At 41.4% G+C, this 24256-nt stretch overlaps 1 long non-coding RNA gene across 1 annotated transcript in view; it reads left to right on the plus strand.

Moving 5' to 3' along the window:
• The first annotated feature begins 304 nt into the window (after window positions 1–304).
• The window catches only part of LOC114609497, a 30082-nt gene continuing 6130 nt past the window's right edge, over window positions 305–24256 (plus strand). The window contains exons 1-2 of the long non-coding RNA XR_003709536.1: window positions 305–379; window positions 23846–23962. This is a non-coding gene — a long non-coding RNA (uncharacterized LOC114609497). The remainder of the gene's footprint in view (window positions 380–23845; window positions 23963–24256) is intronic.

Here is a 24256-nt window from a genome sequence, read left to right on the forward strand (position 1 = left end):
TCTCTCTCTTTCTTTCTCTTTGTTTGATCAATCATCCTCTCTATTTTGTGTGTCTATGTATCTGTCTCTATGTTTGTGGGCATGTACATGGAGGTCAGAGAATGCCCCATTCGAGTTAGCTCTTTCCTTCTACCATGTGGTTTGTGTGATTGAACTCAAGTTGTCTGGCTTGGCAACAAGTGAGGTGTTTTGCCATCTGGTTGTTTTTATTTTTTAAATGAATAAAATGTCCCCTTCCCCAAGCCCTTCTGTATTGGTACTAACAAAGTCTCTCTCCTTTCCTTGCATTTCTAGCATATCCTCTAAGTGTTCCAGAAGGATTTTGAGAACCATCCTTTCCTAAATTAAAGCTGGAATATTGAGGATTTAGAAAATTGAGGTAAGTAAGGGCTGTTCTCTTTCTTAGCCTTTTGGAAGTAAAATTTAGCTTTGAGAATAAAAATTTAGCTTTAGTCTTTGTATCAAGATTTAAGGTATGCTTTAATGATTTTTTTTTGGTTTTGTTTTTTTAAATAAGCCTTCCTGGCTTATTTATTCATCTATATCCTGTCCTTCATCTTCCTATTCATCTATATCCTGTCCTTCTTTCTCAGCATTTCTTCCATTGCTTGACCGTCGTATCTAACATGTTCTCCCTGCTCCCAGCTGAAGAAACCAGTCTCTCATAGGAGAATCAGCTGTGTTTCTTTGCTGTGAGATGACTGACCTGGGGGAAGAACAGAAGGTCAGGAAGGGTCCTATATTGTGATAACTAGGTGAGAACACATTTGGAGCACATGAACTGTGAGATGTTTCCTGATGCCTAATACAATCCGAAAAACTAGCAGAACTAAGGGTGTTGTACAGAAAATAGACAAAAGATACCGATGACATTTATGTGTTAACCCTCCCTTTGCCCTTTTGGGTCCCCCCTAGTGTCTCTTTCCTTGTCTGTTATTCTTAGCTGTTTGCCCTATTGTGCCCTTACCAGTCTTCATTGGCCTTAATGATAGGGCATATGTGGGCTTCTGCTTTTCTGCCTATAGACACAAGCCAACACTACTCATTAGCCACAAGGTACATGTTGAAAGGTTGTTGTTTCCTGTAGTCAGTTTTCACAGTAGTAAAAAGAACCCCGGGCTCACTGCACTCTCCCCATGAGAGCAACGTCTTTTAAACCACCTCTTATAATGGCCCATTTGTCTATTATGGTTTCTTGTGGTTTCATACCGAGGTTTTGGTGCATTGCTTTTGACCTACAGTATATTTTTAGTACTAAAGGCAGAGTTCAATGAATGTCAAATCATGAAAGCAAACGAAGAGGACGGATTTGTACATCTAGGGAAAAAATGTGCTTAATTGTATGTCTTCTGATGACGTCTGTCTATGATTATGCTAATTCACGTGCTTTCTTTGGTGATGCCCATTTTGATGGCTTTTATAGAGGTGGGAGTAGCAGCTGGTCTTGCTCCTAAAGACCAGAGCATTTGTGAGTGCTACTCTAGCAGCTGGACACACAGAGAAACATGCATCCCAGCTATAACTAAGTCAAGAATTATTATCAGAGCTTAAGACCCGGCTGTGAAATTTGAAGGAGTTATTACTGTATCTGCAGGCTTTGATATGCCTTGCAGAAATGGCATGGCATTCTTTTTTTTTTTTTCATCAGTCTTTCTTCCAGGATAATAAATATTTAACAGAAGGTTCTAGATCTTCTCTCACTAACTTGACCCTTTGCCATCAACGCAGGCTTAGGGGACATACTTAGGGACTCTTGTGTCGTTTGAATGGCAGCATCCTGACTTTGGTCTTCAAAGCGAAGATGATAACCAAAGTCTACCCCTTCCAAACATGGGCTCCCCTGCCTGCTTCCAGAAGCAACACACGCCTTGCCATCTGCTTAGGACTTCACAGTTCATAAAATTCTTTCCATCCTGTCATCCTGTCTGCTTTCTTTTATTGCACAAGTGTTTACTTTTTATTGCTCAGTATTTACTGAGATGCCGCAGCATACCACTGTGCAGGGTGCCTGGAGTCCTGGAGGATGAACTGTTGATCCCATGCCTAGAGAATTCAGAAGACCATGGCTGGAGTCTGGGGGCGATTGCATGGCCTGAAATCAGACTGCTAATTGTGGTGGCTTTCACATGTGAACATAGGGCTTCTGTTTCTGGACCTGCCTGATGATCCCCTTTCCTGTCTTTTGCCTTCTTCTCTAGCCATATTCCCCCTCTTTCCCATCCCCTCACCTCCTTTGACCTCCTTTGACCTCCTTTCTGCCTCCATTTACCCCCTTTCTACCAGCTTATTTCTTCCAATGATGAGCGGCATTCTCTCTACCGTACTTTTGTGGGACGTGAGTCGGACTATACAGAGCTGGGCTTGGGATTTGTGTGACTTCCCTTGAGAACATAGCCTTAGCTCTTATTCTGTCAGTACCTTTTGTAATGATGGCAGGATGTTCCAGTTCCCTCGTTGTCTTCATCAACTCTTCTATACCAAGTCAGGTGCTATAGCGGGTTGAGGTGCTAACTATGGATAAGCCACTAGCTCTGTCATTAAAATGCTTCAGGTTGTTGGTGACACATGCCTTTAATCCCAGCACTTAGGAGGCAGAGGTAGGAAGATCTCTGAGTTTGAGACCAGCTTAGTCTACAGAGTGAGTTCAGGACAGCTAGAGCTACATAAGATAAACCTTGTCTTAGGAGTTGGGGGAGGGGGAAGCTGGATATATTAGTCAGGATTCTCTGGAACAGTAGAATCAATGGGAAATGAAAGATAGGCATGTATCTCTAAATCTATGTCTATATGGAGGAGTTATTTTTTTCAGAAAGCATTGATTCATATCACAGAGGTTGTGAAGTTTTGATGGTCTGCTGTGTATATCTAGAGACCAGAGAAGCTGATGGTGTGTATAGACAGAATTATGAAAGATTGTCTCAGCTCAAGCACCCAGGCAGAGATGGAATTAACTTACTTTCCCTGCTTCCTTACTCAGCTTTCTAGGCACCATTGAATTCTGATCCTCAGTGGGCTGGGTGATGCTGATGCCCGCCCAAACTGATGCAAGCCACTTACCCCACTCACTCTTCTTCCCTTCTTGTCTGGAAACACCATGCCCTTAACCAGCTCCAGTAGTAGCTCTTGGCCCAGACAAATAGACACACTGGGTAGACACAATATATCTAACCATCAATTGACCTGCTGGGTAGACACAGTGTATCTAACCATCAATTGACACACTGGGTAGACACAATGTATTCAATTGTCTGAATCAGCTGACCCACATCCACCTTAGGCCACAAGCTGAGTGCACTTAGATGGCCGAGACACAAAAGCGGCCCTCTTCAATCCAAGTTGTGCAACAAGGAGACCAAGTTGAGTCATCATAAGTTATTGCCCTTATCTGGCTATGTCCCTGCTTTGATGTTTACCCAACACAGAACCCCCACTGATTGATGCTATTTGCCTCATCATCACTCAGATGTCAGCTAGGTCTGTAATGAGCACTGCTGTTTTCATAGCATCAGGCTGTTAGGATTATATATAGAAAGAGCTTCGGCTCTGGCATTACACCTCGTGACCTACGGAACACCTCACTTTCAAGATGTGATGGGAATTCGTCTAAGACTCTGGTCATTCCTTCAAATGTTTGTATGTTGTGTCAGTCTCTTAGCCCCTTCTCCTGAGGCATGCTAGGAGACCTCACAGTGCAGGATTAGATCTGCTAAGGAGTTGCTTTCCAGGCTGCCGTAGTACTTGCTAGTAGAGGAGTATCTGGTTCTAGTAACATTGGTGGTGAGTTAGATAATATTGGGGACATTGCTTATTGAGTTAGGGGACTAGCTCAGGTGTATTATTTTTCCATGTCTCAAGCACTATACATGTCTCATCTCATCGACTCTTCAACACTCATGTTGCCTACTTAGGAATGCTTTGGCTATTGTACCTGGACAAAAGAGACCGTGACTCAAATGATGCCCAAGACCGTGGCTCTGAAGGACTGTAGGCCAGGTGGCCAGACATGGGTATTCAAAAGAGGATTGGAAACTTCTGTTTGGCTCTTCCCTGATGGTGTCATTACTAAAGTACCTCTTTACCCTGGCTTCATTGTCCCGGTAACAGCTGCTTCTTGTCCACGGGGCCTCTGTGTCCCATGCTAGTACCAAGCTCCATCTCCCTCCTGTCAGGCATGATGCCAAGGAGGGCCCTGGGCACTACGACTTTGCTTCTCATTCTGAGGAAGTGTCTTTGCTTTAGTTACTGCTTCTCCCATCCCGTTTCCTTTCTTACACTCTCCCATACTCAATTCTTGTCTTGTCCTTTCTCATCATTCTAAGACAGCCCTGTGAATCTTCCCTTGATGAGCCCAAATGAGAAACTGAACTTCCAATCTCTCATTTCCTTTAGTCACATGAGCTGTAATTCAGATTTCTGTTGGTCATTTGGAGACTCAGGGTATTGCCATCCTCCCTACCTACAGCGTCCCCCACTTTCCCTGCAGCACCCACTCCCTCTGCAGCTTGTGCCAGGAAGTCCTGTTTCCTAGCTGGAGCCTTTTATGTTCCAGTCCACAGGCTGGGGGACTCACAGACAGCCCCCGTAGCCTGCTGCGCATGGTGGTAAGGCTTTGGGTTTTCCATTACATTGATCTGTCCCCAGGGTAGGCAGGGCTCTTGTGTCTGCAGGAGTATGAGAAGGCATAGGCTAGAAATAGCCTTGTCAAAATAGACCAAGGGCATTGCTGATAGGGGAAATGAGGCCGACCTGGGGAGAAGTGTAGGTCAGGTGCTTCTTGAGGGGCTTTCCTCTGTGAGGGGCCCTGTAGCTAAAGGGTGACTGAAATCCTTCCTGTGACCCTTTAGACCTATAGGAGGCCCCCATCAGATACAAGAACTTCCTGTTCCCTCTTCACTTTCCAATATTTACAGAGCAAGAAGGGTTTGCTCAGTTCCTCTTTCTCTTTTCCCCCTTGCTCCAGTCTTAGTGTATTTGGCCTGCTATAAGGAAGTGTGGTTATAGGCTGCGTGGCTGTGGAACACCAGAAATTGATTTCTCCTGGTTCTGGAGGCTGGGCATCCCAGATTGTGGGCTGAAAGGATTAGTGTGTGGAAAAGGCCCGCTTTTTGGTCTTTTTGGTTCATGGCCAGCTGTCTTCTAGTTTTCACCTGGGGGATGGGGTGAGGCATGTCTTTTCTAAGGACACTTATTGTAGTCACTGGGTTCTATTCATGACATTCCTTACCCAAGGGTCCCATCTCCACGTGCCATCAACTTGGAGGTTAGGGGTTCAACATATGATTTTTATGAGGGCATAAACACTCAATCCATAGTGGCCTCCTTTGCTATATCTCTTGAGTGCACTCTCCTTCCTCACCAGGCATGTCAGCCAAATTTCACGTCACTCTAAAGCTGAAATAATTTTACTCTCTGCAGTTCACATTGTGATTTGGGCCTCTTCTTCAATATGCTCAAACTCATGACCAATTGTATGCAAACTCACTTTTGCCTGTGTATTAAAGTTTTTTGTTTTGTTTTGTTTTTTTAAACATGGCTTCACAGTCTTAGTCTTTCTGTACTCCATGAAGTTTGAAGAAGATTCATTGGGGGTGCGTCTTAGTTAGGGTTTTTGTTGCTGTGATAAAACACCATGACCAACTAGAAGTTGAAGAGGTAAGGGTTTATTTTAGTTCACTGTTTGTAGCCATCATCCAGGGAAGTCGGGATAAGAACCTGGGGGCAGGAACTAATGCAGAGGGCATTGAGGAATGCTGCTTACTCCTCCTGAATTCCACAGTCTGCTTTCTTAATAGTAGTTAAAACCAACAGCCTAGGAGTGGCACCACCCACAGTGAGCTGGGCCTCCCACATCAATCATCAGTCAAGAGAAAAGCCCAAAACCCTTTCCCACAGTCCAATCTGATGGAGGCATTTTTTCAGTTGAGATTCCCTCTTCCCAAATGACTCTAACTTGTGTCAAGTTGACATAAGACTAGCCAGCACAGGGTGTATGTTAGTTTTTTGGGGGCTACTTAGCAGTCTGAAACACGCTAGATTGCTCAAATCCTCTGGGATGCATTCCAATAGCGGTGAAGGCAGCAAGTCTGATACGGAGATGTCCTTAAGATCCATGGGATCCATGGGAAGAGCCTGCCCTTTTTCTGATGACTACTGACTGGATTCTCTAGACATTCCTTAGCTTGCAACATATTTCTCTAGCTGTTCTCCCATGTCTTACTTGCCTATGCCTATACCTTTCTTCTTATATGGATCAACTTCCCCCTTGTATCTCAAATACCACATTTTACTCTGATAGTATCTGCAGAACCTATTTCCAAGTCACACCTTATTTGAAAGTACTGCAGCTACAATAGGGTGCAAGCATAAAATGTTAACACCGGGATGATACACACTGGTCATCCCAACTCTTGTGAAGTAGGAGTGGGAAGATCAGAGATTCAGGGCTAACTTCAATTACATTATGAGTTGAGGCTAGCCTGGGCTGCCTGAGACTTTGCCTCAACAACTCTACCTTTATGGGAAGAAAGTGAAAACAAGCTCTATGGCTTTGTTTTGTGTGTGGGTTTTTTTTTTTTTGTTGTTTTGTTTTGTTTTTTGTTTTAAATATCTTTGGTTTTATATTTGCAAAGATGTGGAGAATTATATCGTCTTAGTGTTCTATTGCTATGAAGACACACCATGAACAAAGTATTCTTAAGTTTCAGAGGTTAGTGTCTATTATCATGGCAACATGAAAACAGACAAAGTTCTGGAGAAGGAGCTGAGAGTTGTACATTCTGATCTGTACGCAGCAGAAAGAGAGACGTTGGGTCTGTCTTTATCCCTTAAAACCTCAAAGCCCACCTCCAATGACACACTCCTCCAATAAGGCCACTTCTTTTAATCATTGTAAATCTCCTCAAATATCGCTATTCCCCAATGACTAAGCATTTGAATATCAGCCTATGGGGGCCATTTTCATTCAAAGAAACATATAAATGTTAAATTAAAAGCAAATACCTGCATAGATTAGGCATCTATGAGTGAAGAGGTAAATTCAAAGCAGAAAAAGCAATCTGGACCCTGGTTTGGTTTATGGCGAGACTCTGTCTTGGCCCTCTGTGCATTGCAATGACAAATTCCTATCCTTGGCTTCAGTGTAAAAATTTTCCTCTGATACTGAGACGTTCAAGGACAAGGTGTTATCAGTTCATTTTCTGGTGATGGTGTCTTCTTAGGTCATGGATGTCTATCTTCTTTTGTTATCACAGTGGGGTCAAGGGTTCAGTATGAGAATATCTAATGTTTCTCATTCTCCTTTAAAAAAGAAATAGTTATTTATGTTATATGTGTGCATGTGTGTAAGTATGGGAGCATATGTGGTGATCAGAACACAACTTGTAGGACTCAGTTCTTTCCTGCCACCATGTAGATTCCTGGAAACTCAGGTCTTCAGGCTAGGCCATAAGGTCTATCACCCAGAAAACCATCTCTCCAGCCCCATTCAATGTCTCCTTTTATGGGAAAGAGCTCAGACCTCTGCCAATGCTACCTCTTGTCCTTTTCCTAACTTCTATGAATACCTCTTCTCCAATATAGTCTCATGGAAATGGTGGAGTGTTGTGTTAGTTTAGAGGACCAGAGCTGATAGGATAAACACACACACACACACACACACACACACACACACACACACACACACGCATGCACGCACGCACGCACATTAATTAGAGTGGCTTATGGGTTGTGATCCTGTCTTGTGACAGAAAGTCCAAGAACCCAATACTTAGGTTACTTAGATGCTCTCACACTGCCCTCCTGCTCACTGGTAAGTTTGTCCATTCTGCAGCCAAGGCGTTCCTTCACTGATATTAGAGCCTACTACTTCAGGATTCTGATGTATACTGAATAGTTGTTCAGTAGACCAGCTTGGTCTCTCAGCTGATCTTCAGTATATGTCGGAATCCTGAAGAAGTTTAAAGAAAAAATGCCACTTATTAGAGCATGGACTTGTAGTTTCTTGCTACATTGGTCCCAATCCATAAATAAAATACATTGTTACCCAGAATTTTCTTGATCGTTAGTATGCTCTTAAAGTTGGCTTCTGTAGCCTATGGCATGATCTTTCACCAGTGTTTTGAGCTCTGCCTTATATTTTGGTCCAGGCTCATAGCCTACTCTGCCTGCCCCAGCCCTGGAATAAATCATGACTTCTCTTATAATCTTACATTCCCCTGAACTAAATAAGAAATAATGCTGAGACAACCCAAATTGAGAGACATTCTGTCATCAGTCTTCTGAAGACAAAGAATGATTGAAGAACAATCACATGCTAAGGAGACTAAGGAAGGTGGGGAGACGGCTCAGTCAGTGAAATGCCTTTCTCATGTGCATGAGGACTTCAGTTCAGTCCCTGGATCCCATGTAAAAAGGCTGGGTGTGGTGACACATGTCTGCAAACCCAGTGATGGAAGGATGAGAGATGGTAGATCCTGAGAAATTTTTTTAGCTGGCCTAGACTTCTATGAGAGACCTTATCTCAACCAAAAGGAAGGGAAGCACCTTAGGTATGAAGACCAAGGTTGCCATGTGATCTCCAGATACACACAGACTTGTTCCTACATACACATGCATATACAGAGTAACCAAGAACCCAAGCATGATGACATATGATGATACTTGGAAGGTGAAGGCAAAGAGATAACCATGAGTTTATAACCTAGGCTACACAGACTAAGTTATATTACATAACACTGTCTTCAAACTAAACAATAAAAAAACAACATAAACAGATTAAGGGTCTCATCAGCTAAATGTGATTTGTGACTTCTGTCAGAGTCTGTACTTGAAAAAGTTATTATTGAAGAATTTAAATAAAGACTCCTAATTAGCAAGTAGAACTAATTTGCACATAAAGTTTAATAATTGTACCGTGATAATAATGTAAGTAAGATACCAAAAATTTAAAAACCTCAGGCTATATAGGAGTTCACTGTACATTTTAACTTATTTTCTAAGTATGACATTGTTTCAGACCGAAGTAAATTAAAAAAGACAGGTTGTAATGCTGTTTGTCCTGAATTGGGCCTATCTTTTATAGAAATAAGACAGGTATGAGAAATAGTACATGTTCATGTTTATCTATACATGGAGAAATTCTAAGAGAAAGCATGCGTTTCTTCTTAACACACATTTCTGGGAAGAGTGATCAGAGTGGTGAAACAATAGAAGCTTTCATTTTTTGATGCTTTCTAAAATAAGCAGTGCTCGGATTTGGGAGCACTGTGTTACATGTATGTACACACATGTACATATGTACATATATATGTATGTATGTATGTATGAAAATATGTATGTACGCCTCTCTTACCCAAATATGTTTTCCTACATAGGCTTACTGTACAAACATACTTACTGGAGGGATGCTCACATCTTTTGATTTCATTAACTATTTCCTGACGTCTGATCCATCTTCAGGTATTTTAATAGAGGCAATGGGCAATCCATGCTGGTTCAGGGATGCCAACTCCTTTTCTGTTTCTCAGAAGCCTCACAATTTTTAGACTTTACAAACTTTGTTCCTAACTCAGTATCATTTCAGTCTCGCCAGAGAAGTGAATAAGCTATAATTTGCTGTGCTAAGGAACTCTGACTCATTCAGGGCTTTGGATCTCAGGCCCAAAAATTAGTGAATGGCTGTGGTTCCTCTTGGGATTTTAGAAAGTTATTATGTTTTTAGGGTTTTTTTTCCTCTCTCTCTCTCTCTCTCTCTCTCTCTCTCTCTCTCTCTCTCTCTCTTTCTCTCCACACGTGTTGTGTATGCAAACAGGTACCTGGCTATAGCACAGTTCAAGTAGATGTCAAAAGACAATTTGTCAGTTGTTATTTCTTTTGTCCTGATTTTATTACATTTATGAGTACACTGTCCCTCTCTTCAGACACACCAGAAGAGGGCCTGAATCCCAATACTGATGGTTGTGAGCCACCATGTGGTTGCTGGGAATTGAACTCAGGACCTCTAGAAGAGCAGTCAGTGCTCTTAACCACTGAGCCATCTCTCTAGCCCCCTTATGTTCTGTTTTTTTAAGGTCAGGTCTCTCCTATTATTTCTGCCACTGAACTGTTAAGCAAACTTAGATTCTTCTGTCTCTGTTTCTATCTCTCCTTGACTGTGCATAGGCTGGGACTATAGAACAGAACCACTGACTGCATCCCACTTTTTAAATGTGGGGACTGAACTCAGTTTGTACATCAAAGCCCTCTGAGCCATCTCACTAGCTCAAGCCTCTCAAGATGTTTAATGAACATGACACCGTGAGACTACAGTTTTTGCAAAAATTGCTTTTGTTCTTATATTACAAGTTTTGTACCTTGTGCTACAGGTTCTTACTGCTAGCCCTGGCTGGCCTAGAACCTGATGTGTATCTCAAGGTAGCCTTGAACTACAGGTTCTCCTCAGTAAATTCTGCAGTACCTCTAGTGTTTACTTTAGGTGAATTCATTTTATAGGCTAGCTAATTTTAAAAAGAGAGGAATGTGAGTAGAAACAATATCTCTGGAATGAGGGGGTCCCTACAAGCCTTGAACTATTACAGAAATTAACCATTGTATCCTCTTGCTACAGTGTGACATTCTTTCCTTTATAGATGTGCTTGACAAAGACCTCATGAACCCCCAGCTCTGGATGTTCATTAACTACCAAAAGAGCTCTCACTTGTTCTTGCCCTTTTTAGGGTGCATGCTCTCTAGAATAGTCTCTGCCGCTCCTTGCAGCATTCCAGGATGTCCATCACCCTCACAGTTCCTAGTGGTGATTTCTATTTCTGCTTCTTGGGATCTTACCTTACATGGTCTCTCCAATGACCGGACTGTGAGTGGTGACTCTACAGGTGGTTATAATGGTAGCTCAGGAATCAAAAAATCAAGTACAGACTATGTTTCAGGAATGTATCTTCATTGTGTCTTTGCTTTTGCCAGTGAGTCTTTGATGGGTGGTTTCATTGTCGGCTGGGAGCGAAAGTTCATAGTCGACCTCACTAGGAACAAGAAGGTAAGAGGGGCGGGTGTCACTCGTTTCTTACAAGCTTTCCCTTGGGTGTTTAAGCTCTTCCAGTAGCTTTTTGCAAAGTGGCAAACTCTAACTGACAAACTATTCTCCCCCAGAATTAATGGCCATATGTCCCCAGACATTACCAATAGATGTTTGAGCCAGCATGAATTCCCACTGCCACTACCCTACTCATGACATTATCAAGCTATTTATGAAGTATATGCATGCTGCTGTCCAGATTAAAAGCATGAAATATTAGATACTCTCTTATTTCAGTAGCAGAAACACATTTGGGGTTCCAAAGATAAGAAAAGAATTGGAGAAGTCAGCCTTTCAATAAAAGCTAACATTTGTCCCTTTAGTTTAATAAATGACAAGATATTCAGAGATTTTGAGATTAGTAGTTATTTTAGCTCCACAAAGTATCTCTTATCCTTTAATATATCAATTCCATAAAGAGTCTGCTCTATATGCCCTGCATAAGGCACAGACACCAGCAAAAAGGGCATACTTTTAGCTCCCTTTTCAGTCCCCCAAAACTCTCCAGAGAAGCTGCCTCCAGAGGAGAAATAGTGTGTGAACAGTGAAGCTAATTTTACTTTGAAGTCATTAAAAACACAGTTGTCATTAAATGGACCTCTCTCTGGAGCTCTGTGATTTTTGAAAATTTATTTCTGAGAAAATAACAATACAGCAGGAGACCTTGGAAAACACATTATGGAATCTCCAAACAACTGGTAAATCCAGTGGCAGTGCCAGTCTTTATGTATCCTTATGAAATGGGAAGAATGCAAATTTAAAGGTTATTGGTCCAACTACCATCCAGTACAGTTTCTGTTGTCAGTCCTTGAAAGGACCAGAGGGCCAGAAGGGTGATCCTTATTGTGTTGAAGACAGAATGCTAATTCTCTTTGAATTGAAGATATGTGTGGTTATCCTGGTCATTGTGCTGCTACTCAGTCTTTCTAATTTACAAGGTTTTGACATTCAAAGTAGACTCCAGCAAGAACCCTAGTATAATAAGATATGATTTTAGAAAACCACCAGTATTTCCAAGGCTAGGCAGCAAGGATCTTTTTTGACTGCCGGATAGATTCACAGGAGTCGAGAGAGCCTATAGTTCTGCTGAGCTATTGTCCTAAGCACACACAAGGGAGATGTCATTGGACTTACTGTTCACTCCCCCCTTCCCAGTTTGTGACTCCTGTATGCCTTGTATGTCCTGTCTCATTTCCATGGCAGGAACTTCAGTTGATTTTTTTTTCCCCTCAGACAGGGTAGTGCTGTTCTCGAACTCTCAATTCTCTTCCCCAAGTGTCTGGATCACAAACATTTGTCTAGATACCCAAACAAATTTTAATGATACAAGAATTATCCCTGTGGCAATTGGAATCCAGTGTTAGGACACCATTCATCCAATGTATTTCCCATACATTCAACCTCTATGATACGAACCAGGAGGGCTCTTCAAATTTTATCTCCTCTCAGTTTATGTCAGGCCTATACGCATTGGACCTCTCCCAAGACTTGTAGGCAGTAGGACAGCAATGGTAGCAGCCGGTTTGTTCATTCAGTTTCTGTTTTACAAACTTAAGCTGACAACATCCCCAGCACTTCGATGGTGAGTCATCTGATAAAGGTCGTCCTGGTCGCTAGTTACCTTTGATACTCAAGAATAGAGTCACAGGTGGCTTTGATGGCTAGTTTCCAGAACCATCGATGGCTCTTCTTAATTAATGTTCAAATGGGCCTCCTCTGACATTTAGAAAGTTAGTGGTTACCTTTCAGAGAGTACAAATGTGTTTCCTCTGGACCAGGGGCCTTGCTTTCCACCTGTGGTTTTACAAGGTATTACCATTGACTGTTCTGGGCCACACACTACACCTTGGCCAGAGAGGGGTGAGGGAAGTCCTACAGCCTCCTTGCCTTTCATCTAGCTCTCTTGCCTATAGTAGAAGCAAGGTTCATATCTGAGGGGGTTTTGTTTGCCATGCTGACTCTAGAAACATGCTCAAAGGAAGGATGATAAACCACTTCTTTGTCCCCCTTTCTACCCTGCTTTGTTATGAAATGCAGATAATTATTGCCCTTTAATTAAAAGATTGTTCTAATCTTTAACCCTGAATTGCACATTGCTGGCACATACTGAGGATTCCATAATTACCTATACACCCAAACATTAAAGTGCAATCGTTGCCTTGGAGTTAGGATTTTTTTTTTGTCTTTCCATTCTGTTTTACTGGTATGATTCACTCACTCATTTGACTCAATTCAGTGTAAATGAGCACATCCTGAGACTCTGTTAAACACTGGAGCCCTACCAATGATCAGCGCTGTTTACCCTTTCAGACTTCTGGGAAATGTAGAGATATGACAGAGGGCCGGCTGATCAAGCTGCACTGATAGTGGAGTCAATGATCAGTGGTGAGCCAGCTGGTCTTAGACCCTTCAGAAACATATCTGGACCTGAAAGCAACATTACATTGTGTTTCTAAAATGAAAAGTGGTGTCTTTTCACCCATGCCTCTCGAGGCTGAGTGTACCACCTTAACCAACAGGCTATACTGACATACACAGAATGTGACTAGATTTTCTCTAAGAGGTTGTCTTCTTTAAGCAATATTTCAAAGCTCTTGAACAAAAGCCAGACATGCGGCACACACCTTTAATTCTGGCACTTGGGAGACAGAGGCAGTTGGAGCTCTGAGCTTGAGGCCAGCCTGGTTTATAAAGAGAGTTCGAAGACAGCCAGGGCTACCTAGTGAGACTCTGTTTAGAAGAAGGAAAAACCATTCTTTATCAAGTTCATATTTTAGAATCTTCTGATTGATGTTGAATACTGGCCCCCTCCACCTGATTTAGAATTGCCCAAGAAAGTCATTATTTTCTGATCTCCTCCGACTCTCATTAGTGCTAGAAGATGACTAATTTGAAGTGGGGAAGTCAAGGGTTTTCTGAAGTGTCCCTCTCTGCACATCTGCCCGTACTGTCAAATCAAGTAGTTATTTCTGATAAGTTCTTTAGCTTCTCTGAAGCAGCCCCACTATGGCTGGTTGTGGGTGGTGCTGATAATGACTGAACAGACAACACAAATGGTGGTGGGGGTGGCCTTTTCAGCCATTTCACAGTAATGAGGGGGTTGGTTAGTGGCTCGGATAGTAAAATACTTGCTTTACTGTGTAAGCATGAAGGAATAAGGTTTGGGAGGTGGAACTCTTATGGCTTGCTGGCCAGCCAATCTAATCAAACCAATGAGCTCTAGATCCAATGAGAGACTCTATCCGAATAAATAAGATAGAAAGAAATTAAGGAACACACACGATTGTAACCTGTGGCCTTCACATATACAGGAACACATGTCATACACACACATGAACACATATACCTCAAACAGATAAAAGATCTATTTTTTTTAAATACTCAATGCAATAAGAAAGGTTTGAGAATGTTTAGAGATGTGTGTGATGACTGAAAATGTAGTTCTAGATGGACCGAGCTGACCAAGAGACAGGAACCTGGACAGTACAGCTACCATTAGAATGCTTTGTTCTTCTCAGCATATTTTGCCCTAAATCTTTTTTTCTAGATTCTGTGTACTTGAGCCCTTGACATGCCAGCAGTTGGGCCTTCTGGAAAGATCATAGACTCTGGAAACTATGTAAGAAACTGATAGCTATCAACAGATTTCCAGCAATATTTCCTTGTGATAGTTAATTGACCGTGTGAGTCTCAGTCTTCTTATCCAATGAAGGAAAGGAAGAGTGGAAAGGAAGTTTAGTTGGAATGACTGTAGATGCTATAATTGAACCATAATATTTAGCTTAAAATAGTGTCTTTCTTACGTAACAGCCTAGACAAGGTATAGCTAGTGAGTAGACAGATGTTCTTCATGCAGCAATTTGGAAGCCAGACTCCCTTCCTGTCATCATCCTGCCATTCCTCGGACCAAAGGGTGAGTAGAGGAGGGCTACCTAGTTACTCTCAGAAAACTTCTAAAAGAGTAATATATTACAAAGCACATATTTGAGGGTGTGTCACACAGTGCATAAATACACATAAACACAGTACAACGTGTCGACCAGGGAAGCACTTCTATCTCTAAAATTATATATTATTTCTTTTTAATGTTTCCATTTGCTTATGTGGTGTTTTATATGCACATGTGTGTATGCATGTGTGTATGCCATTAGGCATGTGGCTATCCAAGTCAGGTTGTCAGGCTTGGTGGTATCTTTACTCGATGAGACATCTCTCTGTCTCTATACTCTGTCTCTCTGTCTCTGTCTCTCTCATGATTTATTTATTTATTTATCTTATGTATATGAGTACACCGTTGCTCTCTTCAGACACACAGAAGAGGGCATCAGACTCCATTGCAGATGGTTGAGAGCCACCATGTGGTTGCTGGGAATTGAACTCAGGACCTCTGAAAGAGCAGTCAGTGCTCTTAACCACTGAACCATCTCTCCAGCCCTCGATGAGACATTTCAGTGGTCTCATTTGTCATTTTTTATGGAATAAACATTCAAAATATATTTTCTAATGTTTGGAAATGTACAGATAGTGTTTCTATTATTGTTGTTTTATTGTTTTTATTATCTGTACTGTTTATACTATGTCATGGCATTGAGAAATGTTAGTCCTTCTAACTGTAGTCCAGTACCCACTGCCCAGTCTCTTTCTCTTCTCTTCGTCACTCCATCCTCCAGTGTGACATTGTACTCTCAATATCTGAGATCAATCTTTCCAATCCTGCCTATGAGTGATGCTCAAAGGCACTTGCCTCAGTGTGCCTGATTTTGTTACCTGCCATAATAACCAAAACACCTCTACATTCATCCACATTGACACAAAAAGCAGGCTTTCAGTTTTGTGGGATTTTTCTGTTGTTATGGTTGAATAGTATCACATTGAGCATGCCTGCCACAATTTCTTATTGTGTGATGGACACATAGGCTTTTCGATCTCTGGCTATTGTAAATATAGCACTGCACTAAACATGGGAAAGCAGATGTAGGTTCCACATGTTGCTTGCATTTCCTTTGGACACGTACCCAGTAGTAAGACTGTTGGAACATACAGTCATTCTATTTTTAGCATATTGTGAAGCCTCCAATCTGTTTTCCATAATGTCTGTGCTAGTTTACATTCCTACCAACATTATGCAGGGATAGAATCTTTTCCTGAACATTCTTGCCAGCCTTTATCATTTGTTTTTTCTGACAATAATTATTAGAATAAGGTCAAATCGTTTCACTGTGTCTTTGATTTAAATTTCCTGGTCTTTAGAGATAGTAAAAAGTTTTTTGCTGTACTGTTGGCCATTTGTGCATTTCCTTGGGCAAAATGTTGATTTCTCAGTGTGCTTATAAGTTGGATTATTTATTATTTGCCACTGTGTCTTTGATAGTCTTTATATATTCTGGCTCCCCCTCCCCACTATCAGATGTATAGTTTCCAAACTTTTTCCACATTTCATAGAATGTCTCTTTATTCTCTTCGGCAGTCTCCTTTGTGTTTTTGGTTTGACATAATCTTGTTTGTCCATATTTGATTCTTCTTTCTTTTTTTTTTTTTTTTTGAGACAGGGTTTCTCTGTGTAGCCCTGTCTGTCCTGGAACTCACTCTGTAGACCAGGCTGGCCTCAAACTCAGAAATCCGCCTGCCTCTGCCTCCCAAGTGCTGGGATTAAAAGTGTGTGCCACCACTGCCCAGCTTTGATTCTTCTTTTTGTGGTTTTTTTTTTTTTTTTTTTTTTTTTTTTTTTGGTGGTTGTATCAAAAACAATCTTTGTTTAGTATAATAACCCAATGACTTCTCTTAAGTCTTAAGATTTTATGTCTAATGTTTAAGCCTTTAATCCATTTTGAAATTATTTTTATAACTGCTAAAAGGCAAGACATAGAAGTCTAGTTTTATTCCCTGCTTGTCTAACAACTTTCCTACTTATTAAGAATGTTGTCTATTGTTCTTTCTCAGCTAGTGAGAGATCTTTATTCCTGATTGTTAAAATCAGTTGACTGGTCAGCAACGGTGGTACCTCCCTGTAATCTCAATACTTAGGGAGGCTTAGACAGGAGGATTGTCATGAGTTTGAGGCCAGCTTGGGCTACATAGTAAGTATGATTCCAGCAGGTGAGATTTGGTATCAAACCAACCAACCTTCCAACTAACCAACTAACCAACCAATCAATCAACCAACCAACCAACCAACCAACCAACCAACCAACCAAAGAAACAGAAATCAACAGACTGAAGATGTGTGTAGATTTACTTGTAGGTCACTTTTCTTTTCCTTTAATCCACATGTCTGTTTTTGTGCCCCTCTTGTGATAGTTTGATTGTTACAGCTTTATAATTGACTGAGTTAAAATATACTGCCCCTTGATTTGTACTTTATGTTCAGGTTAGTTTTGACTTTTTTGAGATTGTTTTCTGTTTCCATACAAAGCTTAGGATTGTTTTCAAATTCTGTGAAGAATGCTACCAAGAAGTGGTAGGGAATGGATTCAGTCTGTAGAAAGGATTAAAGTTTCAGCAATGTTGATTCTTCCCACTCATCAACATGGGATGTCTAGCTCTCTTTCTTTTATGTGTGCATGTGTGTGTGTGTGTGTGTTGTTTCCTTGTTCCTTTCATTTTTGTTTGCTACTGTAAGATATATTGCTTTTTATATATTTATTTCATGTAGTTTGCTATAGGTATATAAAAAGATTTATATATTATTAATATTGTATCTTGCAACTTTCTTAATTTATTGCATGTTTACTGCAGTTTTGAGGTTTTCTATATATACTCTCAGCCACTTTTTAAATATTTCACCTTGAAAGTGGTATATACTCACTCCCCTTCTCAACCATAAACTCTAGAAGAGCTTCAGAATTGGAGATAGTGGAGGTAGAGGTGGATAGTGGGCCTTCTTTGTCATAATATCTTCTATCTTTAATGCTACTCAAGAATAAATGAGATTGGGTTGTAAGTATACTCTGTTGTGGCATAGTCTGTGTCTTAGTTAGGGCTTTACTGCTGTGAACAGGTACCATGACCAAGACAACTCTTATAAGGACAATATTCAATTGGGGCTGGCTTACAGGTTCAGAGGTTCAGTCCATTATCATCAAAGGAGCATGGCAGTGTCCAGGCAGGCATGGTGTAGGAGGAGCTGAGAGTTCTACATCTTTTTCTGAAGGCAAACAGGAGAAGACTGGCTTCCAGGCAGCTAAGATGAGGGTATTAAAGCCCACGCCCATAGAAACACACTTACTCCAACAAGGCCACACCTCCTAATAGTGACACTCCCTGGGCCAAGCATATACAAACCATCACAGTCTGCAAACTACAGAATCTATTTGACGGTGGATTTTCCCTCTACATTTTCCTAGTGCACAATTATAAGGTTATTAATTTTGTGCATATTTTTAATAAACTAATTTGCAAATGCTTAAATTGATGCTATTTTTTAATATGTTTAATGAGATTAGGGAGAGGTAAATCTTCTTACTGAGCTTATCAATGCTTTCCCAAAAATTGTTAATTGACAGGTTTATGATGGCTTCTGCGGTGCTATACGGCCACTTGTTCTCCATTTATAAATGTCTCTACTAAGAACCGAGCAGCCTCTCAGCAGCATGTGTGGGAAAGTTCGGGTTCAATGTTGGGGAGGAAGTTTTGGTAATTGGTGTATTCAAGCACAGTGACAATTTCCTGTTGCCTAAAGGGGCCTTTCCTTTAGTGGTTTCCCTGAATAATTAAAATATTTACAGTGTTCAATGGGACCAAGGGCCAAGAGATCGAATGTATGAATGTATTTTTTGTCCCATCAGCACCTACAATGATGCCCAGTCTATAGCGCTCCCCAAGGCAACCAAGGACGAGAGGCTCAGAGATCATGTTAAAATGTGGAGTGTGGAGATGCTGGCCTTTGTTCTGTCTAGGTTGCATTTTTTTCTGGACTCATCAGAAGGTTTATGAAGGGTTTTGTTTTGTTTTAAATAGGTATTCAAGATAGATATATGAATAAGTCAGAGTGATTGCAAAGGCCGTTTGGCACTGTTTGGCAGAGGCTGAGGTGGTGGTGTTTCTAGGATGAATAATAAAGTAACATATAGTTAATTTTTTGTTGTAGTTATACCTTATAAAGGGCCACACTCACTGAGTTAGCCAGTATGAAAGCATTGCCCCAGATAAAACAGAGTTCTGTTTCTGGGATTCTCTGACCAATGTGCTTGTCAGCCCTTCCATACATAACCTTCTTTGGTATGTATCTGTTAAAGGTGCTATGCTTTATGTGTCTCATTTACTAGCATTGAACCCATGCCAAATGGTGGTAGACCGCCTCCTGCCTGAAGAAGTGTCTCTAACACATACTTTCTTTGTAAAGTACATTGTAGCCTTCGCAAGCTTCAGAACATCAGACATCACAGAAATACAGGGGAAGAGAATGCTCTTTAATAGACCATGACAAAGATTCTTCTTTAAAGGCTAAGGAATAGAACCAGAACAGAGTTACCCGGTAGGTTCAGTGGCTTGAAATGTCCCCTGTTCTGTCAGTGAACACAAAGAACTGGATAATTACAAATACATTTAAATGAATAGGTAAAATCTTAACTGCATTATCTAGAAATGAGAATCTGAGAGCATAGTTTATTTGGTAGCTTGCCTAGCATACACAAACTCTGAGTTAGAGCCCTAGCATCACACAAAGTCAACACAGGGACACATTCCTGCAATTCTAGCACAAAAGTTCAAGGTCATCGTTAGATGTATACTGAGTTTGAGGTGGCGCATGTTTACATGAGACTTTGTCTCCAGATTAGGAAATACACTCTCTGTTGAAATTAAATACAACCAGAGTCATTGCCCTGCCCCCTGAAATGCAAATTTGTCAGCGGATATGCACATGAGGAGTTTGTCTTGAGCCAGGCTGACTTTCTCTGTAAGGGGTAAAAGTCTGATGGATATTCCAGGTTTTGCCAGCCACACTGTCCCTGTCAACTCTGCCAGTCAAGTATCCTGATTCAGCACAAAGTAGCCACAGGCACTCTATTGTAAATGCATGTGGTTCTGGACCAAGAAAAGTTTGGGTTCATGCACTACATTTTGAATTTCACATAATTTTCATGTCACAGAATACTATTTGTCCTCTGGGTTTTCTTTTTACTATTTTAAAATGTAGAAACCATTCTTAGCTCATAGGCTAAAGCATATGGTAACCAGATATATCCCGAAAGCTCCATTTTGTCAACTCTGGTTCAAAACTACTAGATAGGGATGCTTAGTAATTTTAAAAAGACTAATTTTTTTTTTAAAGGTATAATGAAATTTAAAATTTTCCGAAGTCCCAAGACCCAGCAATTTTCAGAGGCAGCACATAAATAAATATGCATATATAGGCACATACTTCCTGTAGTGATGGAATGTACTTATTCTACTGGCAACATGAAAGATGTTTTGGGCATCATGGATGGATCTGTACCCAAAATATATTGGCAAACTGAGGCTGGGCCACTAGTCTTTCACTAGCATCATTTGGTGCCTCTTTAGTTTTGTAGGTGTTATAAGGCACATTGCATAGATTCTCTCCTATATGCTCAATTCAGAGATGATGCTGGCTCAATTCAGAGATAACCCTGGGGCTGGGGGAGAGGAGATCAAAAAGTCAGGCCAGATTTTGCCCTTCAAACACTTAGAATGGAATAAGTTATGCGAGTGGTTTGCATATTGAAGTATAAAGGATGTACAAATGTGTCAACTATACTTCCTGAGTAAGTAGTTGCCTTCTGTGAATTCCAGGACCAGAGAAACATCAGAGATCAGAGGTCATTATCCTGCTTGTGGACAGAAAAGCAAAGAGTCCAGGGTAGATGGCAGAGGAGGGATGGAGTATTCATACAAACCAACCAGGCTTCACATCTAGGTGTCTCCATGCATCACAGTGTGCTATTTCTCTAGACTTTGTGTCTATGGCTCTGTATCCAAAGAGCCCTCTCGAGGGCACAAGAGATGGATAGGAAGTGACTATGGCAAAAAATTGATGGATCCTGCACTTGGATTTATGAGCCACTCAGAATTGTGATACTTTTGTAACTAATACAGTCAGTTACTGCTTCCTTAATTATTAAACATATATTTGTAACACCTGAACACTGGGTGCCTCATTTACGTTGGCAGCCTTCCCAAGTCTGTCAGACAAGATTCTGATCTCTAGAGACCTCATTTTTCTACCTTAGCCATGATGTTGTGGTGTGTGACTGAGTGGTGGATTATAGTCATTCCTGTGTGCTCTGGGATCAGGCAGGATCACCAGTCATGGTCACCTTCCTGTGCTCAGGGCATCAGTAATGATCTATATAGGTAGGTAGATGAGTTGTTGAGATTCCTTCCAGAACTGTGCTGTAGGTATATATATACAAAGGTGTGTGTGTGTGTGTGTGTGTGTGTGTGTGTGTATCAGGTCAGCTGTTCTGGTACACACCTGGAATCCCAGCACCCGAGAGGCTAAGGCAGGAGGATTATAGGTTCCAGAACAGCCTGATTTAGATGGTGAGACTACATCTCAACAAAACAAAAGGAAACAAAAATATTGAAAAATAGCTTCAATCTTATAACATAGAGGAAGGACTAACCACATTGTAGCATGTATATTGACTGAATTTGTTTTTTTGATCATTCAAACATAAAAAATGTCAGTTTTAAATGGCTGAGGGGAAAAAGACATTATGTAAAACTTTGAAGTGGCACAGTGATCTGAAAAGCAAAGAAACAAAATCATACCTAGGTCCTCAACAATGTCAGGCACTAGCTGCAACAATGTTTCCCAGGGTCACAGACAGCTGTGTTATTTTAGGAGATTCTTAGAAACTACTCTCTCCAAGCTGAACCCTAACCCCTACTATACACAAGGGCATCTTCCCCACTGCATGTAATGCTATCCTCATTAACACACGTGATGGAATCCTCACTGCTGTATACGGTGACATTCTAGATGCTCACTATCCTCAGCTGGCAGAAAAGGGAGTCCTAGAGACATGATCCAGGTAGAAAAGTCACTTCTGCTGCTGCTTACAGCTGTGAAAGCTGGAGTCTAACCAGGAGAATCTTCTAGGGGGAGCCTATGCCTAGTGTATCCTGGAGAGGAGCCTGCATCTTGGAATGAATTGTGTGGACTGGAAGGGATGGGTCAGGGAAAGAGTTACAAATAAGAAGCCCTTGCGTCCTCAAAACCAGAGGTTAATGAGATTGTCTGAAGTCCACACAATTTGTCTCCCACTTAAATTCCATGCATCTGACACTAGGAAAGAAAAGCAGCTTCTGGAGAAGACATTGCTCCTTGATTCTTAGCAATCAAGTATGATTCATGATGATCGTAGCAGATGGGTCCTGAACTTGGCCATCTGAGAGCCCTTCCCTGCAGGGGCCAGTCTAGCCTGTGAGCTGGACTAGGCTGGCCAGTTCTGAGACATGTGGTCAGCACTGAGCAGTTCTCTTGTCTTTAATGCTTCCAGTCTGAATATGAGATTCAGGGCCACTGTGTTGGCACCATCTGCATGATCACTCATACAGAATGCTGTCACTACCTTGCAGAAAGAGATCTGAGAGGGTTGGAGGTTGTGGAAGAGAGTTCTTTTTACAGTCTTTTTTTTTTTTTTAAAGTACATGGAAGACAAAGGAAAATTCCCATAACCACACTGATTTTTAACACTTAATACAGAGAATAACCAACACTAGCCTGAAACTTTCTCAGCTACATCGTGAGATCACTCCTCTTGCTGGTTGGCCCTTTGTGTAAATCCACTAGTGTCGTTTCTGTTAATCGACTCAGGAGGGGGCAGGGGACACACACACCCTGAATTGGAGGTTTGACCACCTTCACAGTGAAATATTACCATGAAAAGTTATTGGTTCTCACAAGTGTACATAGACTGACATATTTCCCCCTTTCTCTTTTTGTGGAGGATTATAAATCCCTCATTGTTTTGGTCTGCTGATGTCCGATGCATCAGCATGTATGAGTCCACTTGTCTCCTTTTCCCTCCTGTGATGGACTCCCATGAGAGTTCAGCCTGCTGCTGTTTCAGGAGCATTGTTGCAAGGGCAGAATGGACCCTCCCGAAAGAGGAAGAGGAATGGTGTCTTGTTGCCATGAAGCTAGCTCCTGCAGTGTTGCCTGCTTATGAATTTTGCTTAGTGCTTGCTTCAGCATCTTCTAAACATGCTCTTCTAATGGGTGGCCCAGGAGAGTGAGCTGTTGACATTTTCATTCCTTTTTACTTCCAGAACCCATGAGAGAATCTCGCTTTTGTTGTTTGGACTTTTCATGATACCTTTCATTCTCCAGTTGCCCCTCAGGTTTCCCTCTTTGCTCTGTGATTTCTTAGAATCATGTCCCTCTTTCTGTGGGTGGTGCTCTACCACACGTTCTTGACTATTATACAGCATTTGCCTGTTTCTTGTCAAGAAGCAGAGATCTTCTGGGAGGCAGAAAGGGTCTTCCTTCTTCCTAGTGTTGTAGGCTAGTGGGTAAAACATATTATATACCCGATAGGGCTTTGTATGCATCATTAAGGTTACTAATCATGTTAGCCCTAGAGTTATCTTAAGTTAAGCATGTAAGTCTCAGTCTAATCTCTTTGATAGTGGTTCTCAATCTTACCAACACTGTGACCCTTTAATACAGTTCCTCATGATGGGGTGACACCCAGCCGTAAAATGATTCTTCTTGTTACATCATAACTGTAATTGTGCTAATGTTATGAACCATAATGTTAACTATCTGCTATGCATGACATCAGGATTCAAAATGATTACAACCCACAGGTTACCGTCTTAGACCCTCAGAAGCAGAGAGCTTGCTCTATTGGAATCAGAGAAAGTGTAAAGAAGACTTGAGATTCAGAGGTGAAGGATTTGATGAACTTTGCTTGGCTCCTTAATGTGAGTACTAATGTGCGTGGTTTGGAGAGAGGCCACTGGTTCCTAAGGGTCCCTGGCCACCAAAGGTTATCTGAAAAATCAGGGTCTGTACCCTGCTACTGCACGGAATAGAACTGGGCAACAACACGAATCACCTCAGAGGAAATTTCTTCCCCAAGACTCCTGATAAAACTAAGTCTACCTATCCCATAAACTCAGCTTTGAAGCCTTAGCAGAGAAACTTGAATTCTTGCCAAGAAAATGGCACTGTGTGTGTGTGTGTGTGTGTGTGTGTGTGTGTGTGTGTGTGTGTGT

The sequence above is a fragment of the Grammomys surdaster genome, unplaced genomic scaffold (genome assembly GCF_004785775.1).
Source record: "Grammomys surdaster isolate TR1022 unplaced genomic scaffold, NIH_TR_1.0 125974, whole genome shotgun sequence".
Taxonomy (NCBI): Eukaryota; Metazoa; Chordata; class Mammalia; order Rodentia; family Muridae; genus Grammomys; species Grammomys surdaster.